Genomic DNA, 16,801 nt, shown 5'->3' with positions numbered 1-16,801 from the left:
TTGAACAATTCTATGTGCCACACTTTCTACAAGAACACACAGCATTTACCTTCTATGGATGATGATACACACACACAGATGGATGCAGATGATTCCAGATATGATCGGAATTATCACATTTAAGTGAGCGTAAAATGTACCCTGCTGTTCCGACATGTCTGGCACCACTTCTGGAAGAATGGTTTCTGAAACAAATTGAATTCAGAAGGTGAATATTAATGTACAACTAAGTTATTTAAAAATAAATGTATTATACAATAGATTTACCTGAATTGTAGTTAGTCAGTAAATGACATTTACTGTTATTTCAGTTAAATGTGCAAATTCTCATATTGTAAATATTAGGGTACATTTACAATTTCAATATCAGAGTTGTATATCCCCACTGAAAAGTGCTATATTGATACCCACCACCTGTTCTTGTCTTTGTGGCAAACAGAAACTCTTGAACACTGGATCCTGCATCATTGTGTGCAGCAATTCGTACTGCATACCATGTAGCAGGAGTGAGATCAGGTATTACTAGCTCCTCCTGCTGAAGGTTGTTAGAAACTAGCGTCCATGTTTTCTGGCCCCGAGAACGATACTCCACAATAAAATACCGCAGTGGACAACCCCCACTAGGCCATGACTCCAGGAATAATGTGACTGATGTTGAGTTTACCAACAGAAGATCATCCTGTGCAGGAACTCGGGGTGCTGTGGACATTAAGATTGAAAGTCTGGGTGGGAGACAATATCCATGCAGTTTTATAGCATATTATTGTTATGTATGTAATGACATACCATAATAATCACATTGATTTTCAGCATTAGATAACTACATTTACAATATTCATTTTGACCAGCATACTTTTAACTTAACTCTGAAATAACACTTAAGATCTGGGGTATATTACGTGTATACCTCCTCCTTTAGTGGTGGCAGTGACAACAGAACTTGGTTTCCCATTACCAACCGAGTTCACTGCTGCGAGGAAGAGCTGATAATTAGAGCCACACTTTACCCCATCCAGTGTGTATGTCTTCCGGTCTGGGTCCAGCACCACCTCCTGCCACTCCCCAGATTCTCATTTGTAGCTCAATGTGTATCCTGTGGGACAAAATAATAAGAAAACTTCTAACTGACTGACTGACTGACAGACTAAATGACGAACTTCTTGGAGAACAGCCAATCTTGAGGGGCTAAAAATTACTCATTTACTCAATAAATTCCTAATTTTTTATGGAACACAAAGGCTGATTGTCATGTACATGGCAGTCTTCAAGCCTTATTTATTACCTTTAGGTTAACATTTGATTTTACTCTCTCAGCTATAAACATTCACTATTGTTGGTCTGCACAGTACTGCCATCTAGCATGAAGAATTTTATGTTTTGAATGCTATTTTGATACTTGTGATGTTTCTCAGTGTTAAGTGGTTGTAATATAATAATAAAATTAACTTTTGTTAATGTAATATTCAGAATTTGGTTGCTATGTTTATAAGTTGATGTGATTTTTATTGATGTGTATGTAGTAAGATGAGCCACAGTAGCTTCATCATTATAATGCTGACTACAGGCTGAAAAGCTGGGATTTAATTTCTATCAGGGGGCAAACAACTTTTCTCTTAGTCGCTGCATCCAAACTGGCTTTGGACCACACCCAATCTCCTCTCCAATGGGTACTGTAGGTAAAGTGGCCAGGCACCTCCATCTAGTGTTGAGGTGAAGAAAGAGTGAAGCTATACTACCCCACTACCTCACATGTCTTTATCATATGGTATATAATAAGTATCAATGACAACTTCACCTTTACCTATGAACATAATAGAATAATCCTTATAATGAGTTAAGATTTTTATTTTAAAGTTACATTCTTTTAGCAAAGCAGTAAAAGAATAATGCACAGCATGAGGGTTAAAACACTTCTGAAGCAGAACAGAAACCATGTCCACAAATTCAAATTCCTCCTTAAAACAACACAGTGTGGCACCATTTTTACTGTAACATTGTAACTGCGACTTGAGTCGGGCTATTCTTCCACCAATATATCAGGCAATTCTTTTTGTGCATGAAATAATGTAAAATTAAATTTTGACCCAGACTGGACTTATATTTTTTTTGTACTAGACCCTTAAATTTTTTTGTTTTCTTTTAATAACAAAAGAATGGAGTCACTTTAAAAAATTTTCTGATGATCAAATTGTGTTTAATACAATATACAAAATAAGGCACACAGAACTCACCAATTACTGGACTCCCACCATTATCTGGTAGTCTCCACTGCAGAGCCAGGCTGCAAGTTGTCGTGGCAGGTACAGACAGATGAGGTGCGCCAGGAGGAACTTGTACTATTATCTCGTATGTGATTTCATCTCGACCAAAAACATTCTCTGCCAAGCAGGAGTAGTTATCAGCATCTTCTGGCCTAAGTGGACCAAGTGTCAATACCCCATCTGGGAGCACTCGTTGATGCCTGTTCCCTGACGATGGGGTAATGAAGTTACCAGAGGGACCACGCCAATTACGATTAGGTTCAGGAAGACCCACGCCATGGCATACTAACATAATGCTCTTGACCTGCTCCTCCTACCACTCGTCGAGAAAACGAAGCTATCCGTGCTGGGACTGAAATAGTGAAGGAATAACCACATACTCTGACTAGAGATTAAGCAGTATACTTGTGTGACTGGTTGAAGAAATGAATTACATTTAAAAATGTAAAACCAAATAAAGAAACAATAAAACAGAACAATGGGATTAACCCTTACTGATATAATGAAGATAGTAAATGACAATTTCTTCTGCAAAATAGAAAGCACAGCAAGTAGCACACCAGCTTCAGAACTTTCTTATCGGTAATGAATGTTAGAAAAATTAATTCTTTGTCCATTTTATGATTCTTGATATTGAGGGTTTTTTTATTTATTTACAAGTTCCAAGAATCCAATAGTGGATATAGAACACGTCACAAACTCAAGTATAAAAACATAAAATACATACATTAAAAAAATTACATCTAGACAAGCAGCATACTAAATTCAAGACAATATAATTAGTATTTTTATTACAATAGTTATCCAATTAAGTACTCATCCACAGTGTAAAATGAGTGAGTAATTAAGAAATGCCTTAATGCAACCTTGAACTTTTTAAAATTATTTGAGGTATTCTTAACCTCTGTGGGTAATTTATTAAATATCTTTATACCCACATAGTGAACTCCTTTCTGATAAATAGTTAAATTGGCTTGGGGTAGATACAAATTTTGTCTCTGTCTAGTATCAATAGTATGAGAGTCAATGTTTGATGGAAAAAGAGTTTTGTTTTGTAATACAAACAGTAATAAAGAAAATATATATTGTGATGCCAATGGTAAGATATCTAATTCTTTGAATATATTTCTACACGAGACTCTATTGCCACATCCCATCGTTGTTCTAATTGCCTTTTCCTGAAGGAGAAAAATAGTGTAACTACTAGATGAATTTCCCCAGAAAATGATGCCATAGCTTATTAAGGAATGAAAGAAAGCATAATAAATTGTCTTTAGTACTGAAATAGACATATATGGTTTCATATTTATAAGTACATAGCAAGCCTTGCTCAATTTTTTAATAAGTAGATCAATATGATTCTTCCAAGTCAATGCACCATCAATCATAATTCCCAAGAATTTAGTACAGAAGATATTATTAATGAATTTATTATTATAACTTATTGTGACAGTATCTGACATTTTTCTCTTAATTTTAAAATTAATATAATGTGTCTTATTAAAGTTTAGTGATAATCTGTTCATTCTAAACCATCTATTTATATTTTCAAATGTTGCATGAATGTGTTTATTAAAGTCGTTTGTATTAGAATGAGAAAATAGGATGCTAGTATCATCAGCAAAAATTATAGGTGTAGCAAATTTAGTTATTATACTGGGTAAATCGTTTATGTATAAAAGAAACAACAAAGGTCCCAATATAGACCCTTGTGGAACTCCATATCTAACTTTAAGCTTAAATAACAAAATTTCATGATCAACACAATCAAAAGCTTTTTCCAAATCACAGAAGATGCCTCCCACTATTTGTTTGTTATTCATGGCATTTAAAATCTCTGTAGTCAATTTATAGATTGCATTATCTGTTTTTAATCCTTTCCTAAATCCATATTGTAAACAGGGAAATACTGAAATATGCCACTTAATTGTTAAACCAAGGCATAGATAAAAGAAACAAATTATAAATATGTATTAATAAACATGCTGTGATTACATGAACTGACTTTGAAGAGCTTATGGGGGGGGGGAGTGGAAAATCTTCCAGCATCAGGAAGATAAGTGTGTGCACTTCACAAGAGAACTAGGTACAAACACTGAAAACTCACCTCTGGAGACTGGTGCTTGGGGAACCTTGATGCTGCTCTGTCCCTCTCCTATTATTGTGGAGGCAGTCACCCAGAATTCATATTGCTGGAATTCTTTGAGTCGACGAACTTCATAGGTCAGCTCTCTGTCACCAAACACAGTCTCCTTATGCTCATCCTGTGATGGAAATCAAGAAACATTGTTCCATGCAATAGCAGTGATGTCAGACTGCATATGTAAAATGGTGATATATGGAGATTATGGTGGAATCAATATCCTGGTAAGTGAGAGAGCTTAGAGATCACATTTGTTTTTAAATTACAGTGAAACAAGTCAAGGAATTGTTTCGTTATGTTTCTTCCTGCTACAATTTAGTCTTACCTCTGAGTTTATTGTAAATGCATGCAAAGGAAAATAACACACATTATGTACACTGACAGTTGCAGATTAGAGCAGCAACAATTTCAATAATGTTAGGGCGGAACCTAGGAAGCAGTAAAAAACTTTTAATATTTAATTTGTAAACAGGGGGAACAGTGGCGGCCCATCCATAAGAGCTCCAGAGCTCTTCTGGACTTACAAATAGTTAAAACATTGTCGAGCATGTATGGGTTTTCTCCTGATGCAAATTTACTTTTCATTTATTTATATAGTTATGTGTTGAAAGACTATTCTGAATTTTTCCCCTTGTGCAGCACTACCACTGCTCAGACTCACAAGCCGCCACTGAGGGTAATGGTAACATGGTAACATCAAAATTTCATTCATAAAGAAATTAAGATCAGATTAAATGTAGGAAATGCTTGCCACCCTTCTGCTATATAAATATTTGAAGACTGAAATATATAAATGAAACTAATTTTGTGTACTGTTTTTTATGGATGTGAAAATCACTCTCTCATATTAAAGGAAAAACAGACTGAGGCTGTTCCAGAATAGGGTGTTGAGGATAGCAGTCTAACTATAGAAGAACGAAGTTACAGGGACTGGAGAAAACTGCATTAGGATGATGAAATCAAGGAGGATGAGTTGGGTAGGGCATGTAGCATGCACAAGAGATAAGTATTTCACAAAACATTCTAATTAAAAAATATTAAAGCAAGAGGCTAATTGGAAGATCTAAGTGTAGATGAAATTATAATCCTAAAATGGATCTTATCAAGCTAGGGTGTGAGGGAGTGGACTGGATTAATCTGGCAGGATAGGGATCGGTGGTAGGCTCTTGTAAATATGGTAATGAACCTTCAGGATCAGAGAAAGCAGGGAATCCACTGACCAGATAAGGAACTGCCAGGTTCTCAGTAAGGGCTTTCTTCATGATGTTCGTTAAACTATAAAAAAATTCATGCAGAGCATCTAAGTATGTCTTGTGCTTTTTGTAAAAATATTCTGAAGCTTACTTTGCGCAGCAATGAATGGTAGTACACATTGTACTTGATAATGTTGCCATTTGGTTCCAGCGGTCTTGTCCAGGCAACCATAATGCTGTCAGATGTCATTGCTAGTGCCTTGATTTGTTCAGGTGGACCTGGAACTGTAAGAAAAATAAACATTTTGGGAATAATTTTCTTAAAAAGGAAATCAAAACAAGAAAATATCAGATGGATAAGGGTAGGATCATTTACTGTAGACATTTCAGTAGAAGGATATCACATTATACTTTATCCTTACACAACACAGAATGTAAAAGTTATAGCTATTTTATTTTCACTGGGGGGACATAACTAAGTCTGTACACCACTGTATAGAAAATAAATGACAGAGCAGACAGAATACCTATTTTCTTCTTTCATGTCTGTGAGAGGTCTTACTTTGCCACGTATCACTTGCCATGTATCTTTAATTAACAGTTTTTCTCCTTAACAGATTAATAAAGTTTATACTTTCAGAATTTTCTTTCAGTTCTTTTGCTGACATATTATTAATTCATTACTTCCAATGCTAGCAAAAATGTTACTTTGTTATTACACTGTATATTGAATTAAAGACCCTGGAGTCTAATAATATATAATATAATGCAATACCTTCGCATGGGGAAACATAATACAATATAGCACTTTAATACTGACTATTATGTGTGCCAGAGGTTTTCAACCTGCAAACCTTCAATATATTTTGTGCAGTTTTCCCTAAGTTACCAATCCAAATGCCTGTATCATATCTTCCTTCCTGCTTTATACAAGGCTTCCTAAAATGCCAAACCAACACAAATTAGCTCCAACTGTGAAATCCTAGTCTGATAAACTGTCCTTTTTCTAACACGGTGGCCCATGAAGAGTGAAAGGTGTCCCCATGTCTAAAAATGAGAACTCCTGATCTACACATAAGGAACTGTGAAGTTCAAAAATTTGAGATTTAAATCTGAATGTATGTAGGTAGGGTTAATTATGTTGCTTTGGTAGCAAAGAATATAATTTACCTTTACAAATATAGCAACTATCAACAATGTTCTATTTTCAATTAAAAGAGTTAGTAAGAATGTTCTTTTTGTTCATATAAAGCTCAGGGTTTAAAAAAAGACTATAAGTATGTGATTTCACAGTAAATACTAGCTGTGTATAACATACCATCTTCCTCTGTGGTACAGTGGACTGGATTGGACCTGACTCCTTCACCAGCTGTAGTAAATGCCAGCACTCTCACACTGTAGTTTGCAAACTTGGCCAAACCATGAAGATTTGTCTCAAGATTTGTCTCAAGATTTGTTGTTTCCTTTATTTCCACATCTGATCCCATACCTAGAACATTGATTATATGCAGTTTGGAAATTATAACTCATTAGGGGAAATATAAAGTTACGCTGTACATTATTGTGGTAAATCTTTCGTTCTTGTTGGAAAGTCTGTTTGAGGAGTATTTATTTGGATGATTTAGACATTACAATTTAGATGCTAAGGTGTTGGATCTTTAAAATTTTTGAGTAGGTTTTCATGCTTCTCACCTCCTTGAAAACTGATGTGCTTGTATAAAACATTGTAACCCTCAATGACTCCATTATGATGTTCAATTGGTGGTGGTTCCCTTCTCACTCGTACACTCTGTGGAGACAATGCAGAGCAGCGCAAGTCTTGTGGTGCCATGTCTGGAACTAAGATATATATATATATGTAAATTTGAAAATATTACACTTGGCAGTGTGGATGTAGAAAGCATGAGAAATTTAAAGTTATTTAGATTTGAATGTAATTTTCAATTGCATGAAAGTTACTCAGGGTAAAAATAGCAACAAATCACTTGATTTCATTAAAACCATCATGTAAATCATCGAACTTTTAGTTGATTTAGAGTTATACCTAATACTATCTTGTGGTAGTTCTGAGCTTACAATGTTTGGAAAACAGCATGTTATCTTGTTTCAAATAATTAAGTAGACATTCAGTCAGGAGCATATGAATGCCTGACATGCTTTCTGAAATTCCAGCTGTTTCATCATCCTAAATTTTGCCACTTTCAATTGTCTGATCTTAACCAGTGATCATAACCACTGCACATTGCTTGTAAACTGTCTGCTTCAAGGCCACCACACCAATTCTGCAGCAGATATTTTTCCTCATGAACACCCAACCATTTATTCTCTTCATTGTCTACAAATATTTGTTTTCATGACTGATTATGATAATTTGCTTTACCATACCCCAAACTTTCACTTTATATGCAACATCTAATGGTATAAGCTTCTTCTCGAGAACATTTAACGTTGTTATTCTCATCTACTTTCTTTTGCATAAGTTTATAATGTTTATAAATCTGACTATACACTCATAATTTTTGTCATACTGTCCCAAGAAGCGGCTGTTAACAGTTGATGCCTAAGAGACTGGCAGTATTGAAACAGGGTAGGAACAAAGGAAAAGTAAAGCATATGGTGAGTGATACATTCTTGAAGGCCATAAAGGAGAAAGTCTGAAGGTGTGTGATGAAATAGAAGATGAAGTCCATAGCGTGCACAACTGAAATGTTTCAACATCTAAAGAGATGAGATCGAGGCACGTAATAATTTCTTTATATTTAGTTTACTGATTTATATAAAAAAACTATGACAAATTTGGAAATATAATTGTCTGCTTACAGATAATTGACAGCCTACTGTAATGTAGAATGTTCATCTAAGCAAGCATTAGAAATGTTGTTCAAAATATGTTTCATAATATTTAATAGCATACTTCTAACCAAAGTGAGGGATGCATACCTGCCCAGCCACTATTTACAAATTACCTCAACTCTCTCAAAAACAGGTTGTAAAATGAAATACCGGTTCACAACATATAATGTTTACCTTTCTAAAGTTTGTAACATTTATCTGAAATATTTTTGGGTATTGTGAAAAATTCAAGAAGTTAAATATTCTGGTACAAGTTAAAAAAAATTAATTTCATTATGCATTTTACTCAAGTCTTATAGTGTTATTACTGAGCCATCAAACAGTAAATGATGTATTGATATGTGCTTACACCCATTATATACCTTAAAACATGCTGCCATTCTGGATTACTTGTCAAAATAACCACATAAAAGTATAATTTATAAAATTACTTCAAACAGTTTAAAACTATGTATACCAAAAACTAGACATTTTTGGTCACATAGCTTAACAGCACATAGAACTACAAAATATGGTGTGTGTGCATGGTGAGTCAACTTTAATTTATAACAATCTGACAATGTGCACAAGAAAACAAAAAGACACGCAATATTTACCTACCACCCTCCAATGTTGTTACAGACTGTGTTGGTGAGGCAGGGCCTGACCCCACCTGGTTGAATGCTCGCACTGTCACCTCATAACAGGTGAACTGGTGTAGAGAGGTTAGTGTCACCTCCAAGCGGTGTCCTCTCACTGTACGCACTTGTTGTGGGGCTGTGGATGGAGCACTGTTTCCTGGTACCCCACTTGGTATCCCAGGATCTCTCCATTGGAGTAACTCACTAAGGGAGGCTGCATAGAGAAACAGCATGATATAATAATATGTATGTCATGACATGGATATAATTTACTGCATTCTATTTGGAATTACTCTCACCTTCCATTTTACCAGAAGTGACTCTGGACTTGTTGCGTCAACAGATATATCTATTGGGGGGCCACTGGGAGCTGTATAAATAAAGAAGATAACTCTGTTAGATAGTGAAGTGTTTAGTGAGTCCTTGAAAATGTCATCACTTCTATTATCCTCACCTTCCTGCAAAGTTAGGGCAAGAGTAGACTCACTGGGAGGCCCTGCCCCAACCTCATTGACAGCCAGTAGTCTCAACTTGTAGGATGTAGCAGGTCTCAAGGTACCCAAGCGGGCCTTGTGAATGTTGCCTCCAACAGTAACATTGTTCCATGAACTCATTCCTCCACCCAGTGTGGTCTCCTCCTCATGAAACTGTATCACATAATGAGAGCATGACCTGAGTATGGTGCCCCCCATGAGACGCTCACCCACCGACTTCCCACTTCTTGCACGTCGACCCGTCCTGGGGGCCTCTGGTGGCTCTGAAATTATTACAGGCAAATAACATGGTGTCATATGCTGTAAGATGAAATGAAAGAATGAAACAAAGGCACTCGGCTGCTCTCAGATGATTTTGTTTCATACTTAGTTACATAGCTAGTTACTACTCAGTTGTCTGTGATTGCCACTGACTACCAAATGACCACACACCATTTGCCTTATGACATGTAAAATGGAATTTTACTAAGACAAAATTCATATTGATAAATGTATCACCTTTGACTGCGAGGTAAACTATCATCTCATCCTGACCAAAATCATTGGAAGCTGAGCAACGATATGGACCAGCATCTCTCCGAGCCAAAGAGTCCAAATGCAGTTCTGCTGTGACTCCATTGGGTGTCTGTCATTCCGTAATCTGGGTGTGGGTAGGATTTAGAGGTCTGTGAGATGCTGACCATGCTACATGCAGGGGCAAATCTCCTTCCGCTTCACACACCAACACAATTCCTTCTCCTGCTACACCACTTTGGTTTACTGCCCGTGATCTAGAATGTGTTGGAACTGAAAAGAAAATTTCTGATCATGAAACCTATTGAGACTGATGTGTAAATTATTCTGTAAAACTAATAAATTCATGTTCATATCAGTATTAAATGAAGCATCTGTCTGTTCAGTCGCTGGTCACCTTCGAAACCTGACAAAGAAAGAAATAATATACGCAAAAGCTTTATTAATGTATACCATGGAATAGAATTAAAAAATGTTTATACTGTTCGCTGTTACAGATGGAAAAATGAACTACTGTTTGGAAGTACTGGTAATGTTGTTTAAATTTTAATGCTGCAACAAACACAAGGAAGCACTGGCAGTATGTCCACACGAAATGATTCAATGACAGCTAAAGGGACAGTGGGTAAAACTGGGGCAGGTCCAGGAAGATGGTTGCAGATTTTATGTAGCTTTCAAAATAAACATATTTTGTAGAATGAATCCAACAGAAAAACAATATATGAGAGACCCTAAATGTTTTATAAAAATTACTATAACGATATAATTGCAAAATTGTCTGAAAATTATGAAGTATATACTCACCATTTACTCTTAGGAAAATAACCTTGCTAAGGCCAGACCCAATACCATTGCTAGCATGACATGTGTAATGACCTTCATGTGATGGGTCAACCGTTCTGATAAGCACTGAACCATTACTTGAGATGACAAGTCGGGGACCAGACTCCAGGGTTATATAGTCACCAGGTTGTTCACCTGTAAAAATCTGAGTTTTTATATGGTAATTATGTTTATATTTACAAATTATGTACTTTATAACAATCAATATATTAATTATAGCAGTAGTTTAAGTGTTATGTAATATTTAAAGCCATCAGCCTCCCTCTCTTCATTAGATCATCGTTCCTTTTAAGTTTTAGAGGTTATTTGGAGTGACCCATATGTATTGGTAGCAGGTCAGTTATGCTAGGTTAGGTAATTTGTTTAAGATTCTGACACTTCAAAAATTATCCCTTACTACAATCACACTGACTGAAACTATGTCAAACCAAATGAACCTTTATAGCTGAAGCTTGTCTACATAATAATTAAGAATGTAGTTCATACTACAAAAAACAAAAAAAACACTGTCACCATCACAATGATCAATTTCTGAATGCTGTTTTGGAATATATATATACTGTTTACGCTGATAACGATACATAACCTATCAATATTAAATGCAAAGGTACTGTCTGTTAAAGCAGCTGGTATGTATATTTACCACTTGACCTCAAAGGGTTAAGCCAACATGAGTTAGACTAGAATTAACAGTTTGAGTAATTTTCATTATGTATTAGGTTTTTCCTTTCTGAGATGTTATTTTTAAGAAAATACATAACCTCAATTTTTTTTTACATTATTCTAGAGACTTTTGATTATGGACTAGTGAGTGATAACTACTCCCTTTACTTCAGAAGTACTAATAACTCATAAAATGTAATGCACTTACGAGACTCCTCAGAAAATGGACTATGTCCAGAAGATAACCAGGAGTAATGACAAGCAACAGTTGTTGACATGTTCAAAAATCAAGAGAGTAATAATGTCACTAACCCTTGGCTTTCATCCATGTTATTATGGGTGTTGGAAAGCCACTGGCTTGACAGTGTAAAGACACAGGATGCTGGAACAATACTGAGATATCCTGGGGCTCAACATAGAGCCTATATATATATATATATATATATAGCCTAAACCATGTACTTAACTGTCAGAATCATTATGACAGGAATATAAATGTCACTTTCCCTTGGATTTAATTATTGTAGAAACTGAAAAGATGACAATTCTAACATAAATTTAGAATAACTAAAAAAAAGTATATACCCACACACAAACAAAATAAATGGCAGAAGAAAATATGATTTGAAGCTTTTGCAGTGACATAACTTAATAACATCTTCTCAGGCAATCAGCCGTGTCAACTGGTGAAAAGAAGAAACTGATGCTTGAGGGACCAACTCTGTCACCATCATCAAGTTTCTGATGTGACTTGATGTTGAGATCATCTCCCATCTCATGGTCAGACCCTAGCCAATCACAGCTAGTGGGTGGAGTCAATAGCTCATGCTGTGTGACCCTGCTTTCTATTGATGTTTTGACCAGATTGCTTCAGCATTTTTTTTACCGGATACCAGGTCTGACTCAAAGTGTTGCCTCCATTCCTATTAAAGTTACTGGGATGCAGGTTGATCTATATGATTAAATAATAACCAAAATAACCTCATAATGATTCATGCTCATTTCTTTCAAGCTGGAACTACATGCCAGACCCACTTTTGTTCATAAACTACACTCTTGGACATGAGTAGATGATAATGGATTAACCAAATGACAGATGGATAAACCATCACATCATGATCTGCCCTTCTGGAAACTTGTACCTCTAACAATAAATTTGGCCACAGCTGCAGCATTACTGGCAATACAGGTGTAATGTCCTGAGTGTCGGGCTGCCAGATTGCTGAACATCAGGTTGCTTACAAACTGGTGCTGCTGCCTCCTGAGACAATGGACCTCCATCCTTGCGCCACGTGATTGTTATGGGGAAGTCCCCAGATATGATGCTGCATGACACTTGAGCTCTCATTCCTTCCTGTAAATTGCTGGGGAACTGGAATGGGGCAATTTGTGGTGGTTCTGTGAACAATGTATGTCATTTTTTTAAACACATAAGAACCAGTAATGTTTTATAGTATGTTTTGTGTTAGCAAGTTCAAACTCAATAATGCAATAATGGAATTACCTGCTACATGTTATACTTTGATACTTTGACAACCCGTTCTTCAAGTGCCTGAGCGCTGCGGGTCCCAACTTTTTGTTGGCTCGATCTATAGACATTCGGTAGGACTCCTTGGACGAGGGATCGGCCCGTCGCAAGGCCTCTACCTGAACACAGGACAGCACAACACAGAAAAGCGCGGACAGACATCCAGGGATTGAGTGGGATTCGAACCCACGGTCCCAGTGACCAAGCAGCACAAGGCCCACGCCTCAAACCACGCGGCCACTGAGACGGCACGCTACATGTTATATTTCAGATTAAATAAAAAGAAACAGACTTTTATTGAATTAATCTATCTGTTCATTTATATTATGATTTTCCTTATTAGGTTTATGGTGCAGTGCAATTACACGTTTATAACAAAGTATTAATTTCCTTGCATTATGAGGTTAACACACATGGTTCAATCTTGGGAAATAATCTACATTACATTATATTATAAGTTGTCAGAATCACATAGTGTTCAAAACCTGAGAATCACCAGTTCCTCCTATTATTTTGTAACCTACAGTCAGGATACGTACTCATAACATCAAGGTATGGTCTACCATGAGCTGACTGCCCTTGTTGGTTGCTGACTGAGCAGGAGTATTCCCCTTTGTCAACGTGTTCGACTAATAGCGTGCCATTGGAGAACACCCTCTGTCTGAGATGAATGGGCAGAATATCACCAGCTCCCTGCCACGTCACACTGGAGATGGGGAATCCTGCTACTGGACATCTGAGGTATACATCAAGACCCGCGACCACAGTCAGGTTCTGCGGTACACGGGCAGAAGGAGGGCCTGTAATATGTGTACAATCACTGAAACACAGGGCTACAACATTGTCTGCGGGTGTCAAGACAGCATAAAGTAGACTGTCTAGAGATATATTCATGATATTTTGGCTCTCTTTAGATGTCTTCAATAATCTCTTCCTTCTCTATCCTGTATTTTAATGTTTCTTTTATGTATCTTTCATATTCCATTGATCAAATATGATCAATCTTGTGACTTCTATCCTTTCTTTCTTTTTGGAACAAAAATATTTAATTTTCCTTCATGTGTTTGTTTACTTGTCCAATAAACTCGCTCATCCACTTGTTTCTGGAACTCAAAACAGTAACGTATATTTTTATACCACCAGTTTCTTTCATCACTCATATTTTTAATATTCATGAGCCAACTGAAACTACTAGTTTTGTAAAACTGTACCTGTGTAACCTTTACATTTTTCTTGTTTGATGCAAATTTTATGCTTCCACAAATACAACTGAACCTTAATATTAGCCTCTATAACCATGTGAAATATGGCATGGTCAAAGATTATAAACACATCTATAAATCTTAACTTGCCTCTCTAGATATTTAAATTAAAAATTAAACATTTAAGTTCTTCCCAGAACTTCTTGTGAATGCCTGAAGCATTGTATGCATGGTTATGCTGCCTTAGGGATAACCTACTATAAATATTGAGCATGGCGGAGTGCTGAACAGAACCAAGGACATTTCTGGCAACACAGGTGTAGATACCACCATGCTGTACACGAACGGATGAGATGTTGAGGTGGCTGATGACGTTGCTTGCGGAATCCAGGTAACTGCCCAGAACATAGCCTCGGGGCATGAGCTCACTTCCATCAAGAAGCCATGTGATACGTGGTGGGGGGTTCCCCGAGGCAGAGCATCTCAGTGACACTGGTGGGCCTGGCTGCAGGGTCTGTCTATGAACGTTAACTGTAGCTCAGGGGGATATGGCTGTAACAGCGGGAAACATGAGAAACTGGAACACACTGAGGACTACGGAAATGAAGGAAGAAGGAAAGAAATAAAGAAGCATTGAAAGTGGGAGAAATATAGAGACGAAGGAAGGAATGGATAAAAAATAAAATATAGATGGAAGGGTAGAAAGGGAGGTAAAAAGAAAACATTAAGGAATAAGAGGAGGAAAGTGAAGCTTGTAGTATCATAGCCATATAAATCTGTTCCTTCTATTCATAACTTTTGGAATGAAATGACTGACTTTAGCAAAAGTTTGCTGTAAACTTAATGAGTTTTTTCTACTTTTAACAAAGGCAATGTGGAGGCTGAGTAAAGTTCTAAGGTGAATTAATTACATATAAGATCCTGAACCTTTGTATGTTAATTATGGTTTTAACTGCAATCATTTTTGAATAGGTATGTAATGTAAAACAGCAACATAGTAACTACTCGAAATCAATAATCACTTTCATCTGATGAAAATTATGGACAAGCCTTCACAAATATGAAAATTCATTTGGTAAATTTATTGATTATAAATATGACATATATTCAAAAAAGGTACTCGTATGTTAGTCAAAGTGAATTTTTAAATTATTCTTATTTGTTTGATATATTAACCAGTGCAGTTACAGATTTAAAGCCTGTTAATAATAAATGATAAAAGTCCAATTGTAATAGCGTTATGAAAAATACTAACGCACCTCCTAGGGTGAGCTCAGCACTACCTTGGGCACTCTCATCACCGCTGCGTGCCATACACTGGTACATGCCACGATCTGATTTCTGAACATTTCTCAAGACCAGCACCTCTCCCTGTTGCATAATGCTGACATGGGGGCTCTCCAGCAAAGGGTGTGCATCTTTCAGCCAAGAGATGTGTATGCCTTCACCCAGCAGCTTGCTCACTACGCAGATATAGCGACCTTCATCCTGTAGCTGAAGACGTGGGAACTGAAGTACAGACTGTAGGGGGCGTACAAGTACCATACCAAGCCCCACCTCCTGTAGCACACCGACCTGGTCGCGGTACCATCTGCAGACATAGTACACTATATGAATATCTGCTTGAAAGTGAGACTATAAAAATGTTTGCTCATGACGCATCTCTTGGACTTTGCAGATTATTCTAGGTTTATAAAATTACTACATTTTAGAAATTGTCCAAGGTTTGGGCTCTAGCTTTAATACCCAGGGCCCAACACAGCAGGACTTTATTATCTGATGAAGGAAATAAAGCCACTTTCAGAAAGATAATTAAAGAACTGAGACAACGGACATAGCTCAAGAGACGTCAGAATTTTTTATACACTGTAAGAATGCCTTTTGGATCAGGATCAAAAATATTTCCAGATAAAGTTATAGAATGTTACGAGGGAAATATAGCGTTCTCTGACAGAGATGAACGTCTGTCTATGTATGCTGTCAATTTCAGGCAATGACTGTGCAGTGCATATTGCAAGTATATGATGGCTTTGATCTGACAGACCTGTAGGTGGGAGGGGGTGAACCCTGAGCAGCACAAACAAGGTCAGTGGGACTCCCTGCCCGAGCATTCACAATAGGAATGGAGTGCTCAATCCGGGGTGGGATGTTGCCCTGAGGCTCTGAAACAGCACAGCAATCACAATAACAGAAACAAGAACAAAGATGATATATAAAAGCCAATTTGCTCCGCTTTGATGCCTTCAAAGTATGCTCTCACAGAAAAAATATTTAAATGGGTGTGGATGTTGCAGAAAATGTTCTGGCATATACAGTAACATGTTACATGGCTCATAAAATTTTTTCGAGTAATGGTGCTTAATGGCAACAAAAACACAAATTTCTAATGTAGTTCTTTGGCTTCATGAAACTTTGGTAAGACCTGTAATAGATAATTTCAAAGGAATAATGAATAAGGAAAATTCTGTGTCATGGATACTGTTTATTT

At 36.7% G+C, this 16,801-nt stretch overlaps 1 pseudogene across 1 annotated transcript in view; it reads right to left on the bottom strand.

The window, feature by feature from the left end:
- Nucleotides 1-16,801, bottom strand: part of LOC147871880 (cell adhesion molecule Dscam1-like) — a 63,036-nt pseudogene that overhangs the window by 35,583 nt on the left and 10,652 nt on the right. Inside the window, exons 7-26 of the transcript XR_015538205.1 lie at nt 16,358-16,475; nt 15,573-15,904; nt 14,572-14,865; nt 13,651-13,911; nt 12,726-12,981; nt 12,304-12,428; nt 11,896-12,049; nt 10,882-11,055; nt 10,063-10,350; nt 9,525-9,827; nt 9,370-9,440; nt 9,051-9,284; nt 7,290-7,436; nt 6,916-7,086; nt 5,749-5,882; nt 4,369-4,525; nt 2,232-2,613; nt 908-1,093; nt 412-699; nt 50-185 (exon numbers count right to left, since the gene is read on the bottom strand). The product of XR_015538205.1 is annotated as a cell adhesion molecule Dscam1-like (transcript). The remainder of the gene's footprint in view (nt 1-49; nt 186-411; nt 700-907; nt 1,094-2,231; nt 2,614-4,368; nt 4,526-5,748; nt 5,883-6,915; nt 7,087-7,289; nt 7,437-9,050; nt 9,285-9,369; nt 9,441-9,524; nt 9,828-10,062; nt 10,351-10,881; nt 11,056-11,895; nt 12,050-12,303; nt 12,429-12,725; nt 12,982-13,650; nt 13,912-14,571; nt 14,866-15,572; nt 15,905-16,357; nt 16,476-16,801) is intronic.

Source organism: Zootermopsis nevadensis, unplaced genomic scaffold (genome assembly GCF_977971745.1).
Source record: "Zootermopsis nevadensis isolate Lab colony 2312 unplaced genomic scaffold, Znev_1.0 Znev_ptg000037l, whole genome shotgun sequence".
NCBI lineage: Eukaryota > Metazoa > Arthropoda > Insecta > Blattodea > Termopsidae > Zootermopsis > Zootermopsis nevadensis.
This window is presented reverse-complemented; position numbering and strand designations above follow the sequence as displayed.